The sequence below is a fragment of the Aotus nancymaae genome, unplaced genomic scaffold (assembly GCF_030222135.1).
Source record: "Aotus nancymaae isolate 86718 unplaced genomic scaffold, 86718_ANA_hifiasm-v0.15.2.pri h1tg000008l, whole genome shotgun sequence".
NCBI lineage: Eukaryota > Metazoa > Chordata > Mammalia > Primates > Aotidae > Aotus > Aotus nancymaae.
The window spans coordinates 13,956,998-13,958,532 of record NW_026988419.1 but is presented as its reverse complement, the minus strand read 5'-3'; the positions used below and the strand labels follow the sequence as shown (position 1 = coordinate 13,958,532).

The 1,535-nt window shown below is 37.2% G+C and overlaps 1 non-coding gene across 1 annotated transcript; it reads right to left on the bottom strand.

Moving 5' to 3' along the window:
* Window positions 1-1,134: 1,134 nt before the first annotated feature.
* On the bottom strand, window positions 1,135-1,241 carry LOC135273801 (U6 spliceosomal RNA). Its single transcript, XR_010341602.1, has one exon. It is a non-coding gene; the product is annotated as a U6 spliceosomal RNA (small nuclear RNA).
* Window positions 1,242-1,535: the final 294 nt, after the last annotated feature.

The window sequence follows — 1,535 nt, the reverse complement described above, 5'->3', positions numbered from 1 at the left end:
AATGCTCTTTACCATTTGGTACGTTTTTGGAGTGGCTGGTACTGATTGTTTCTTTCCATGTTTAGTGCTTCATTCAGGAGCTCTTGAAAGGCAGGCCTGGTGGTGATGAAATCTCTCAGCAATTGTTCGTTCGTAAAAGATTTTATTTCTCCTTTGCTTATGAAGCTTAGTTTGGCTGGATATGAAATTCTAGATTGAAAGTTCTTTTCTTTAAGGATGTTGAATATTGGCCCCCACTCTCTTCTGGCTTGTAGGGTTTCTGCTGAGAGATCCACTGTGAGTCTGATGGGCTTCCCTTTGTGGGTAACCCGACCTTTCTCTCTGGCTGCCCTTAGCATTTTCTCCTTCATTTCAACCCTGGTGAATCTGACAATTATGTGCCTTTGGATTGCTCTTCTTGAGGAATATCTTTGTGGTGTTCTCTCTATTTCCTGGACTCGAATATTGGCCTGCTTTTCTAGGTTGGGGAAGTTCTCCTGGGTAATATCCTGAAGAGTGTTTTCCAGTTTGGATTCATTCTCTCCATCACATTCAGGTATACCTATCGAATGTAGATTAGGTCTTTTCACATAATCCCATATTTCTTGAAAGCTTTGTTCATTTCTTTTCACTCTTTTTTCTTTCATCTTGCCTTCTCATTTTATTTCATTGAGTTGATCTTCAATCTCTGATATCCTTTCTTCTACTTGATCGATTCGGCTATTGAAACTTGTGTATTCTTTAATGTTCTTGTATTGTGTTTTTCAGCTCCATCAAGTCATTTATATTCTTCTCCAAGCTGTTTATTCTCATTAGCATTTCATCTAACCTTTTTTCAACGTTCTTAGTTTCTTTGCATTGGGTTAGAACATGTTCTTTTAGCTCAGAGAAGTTTGTTATTACCGACCTTCTGAAGCCTGTTTCTGTCAATTCATCATACTCATTCTCCATCCAGCCTTGTTCCCTTGCTGGTGAGGAGTTGTGACCCCTTGGTGGAGGAGAGGCATTCTAGTTTTTTGGTGTTTTCATCATTTTTGTGCTGATTTCTTCCAGTCTTTGTGGATTTATCTCCTGTGGTCTTTGTAGTTGGTGACTTTTGGATGGGGTCTCTGAGTGGATATCCTTTTTGTTGATGTTGAAGTTATTTCTTTCTGTAAAAATATGGAACGCTTCATGAACTTGTGTGTCATCCTTGCGCAGGGGCCATGCTAATCTTATCTGTATTGTTCCAATTTTAGTATACGTGCTGCCAAAGCAAGCACTACTTAAAACTTTTAAATAACTTTGAGAGGATTGAGAAGTTGTTAGCTGATCAGATATTGGCGTAACATTGTTCAGTTAACTTGCCTTTGACCTATTCCTACCTTTGGCCAATGAAAGCTTTTAAAATTTTCAACATTTTAAAATGGAAATTTTCAAATATACAGAAAAATTCAAATAATTATGTAATGTACAGCCATATGTGTATTATATTTATGTATAAGAATCCTGTTGCTCCTATACAAATTACCATGAATTTAGTGGCTTAAAAGAACACAAATGTATTCTCTTACAAT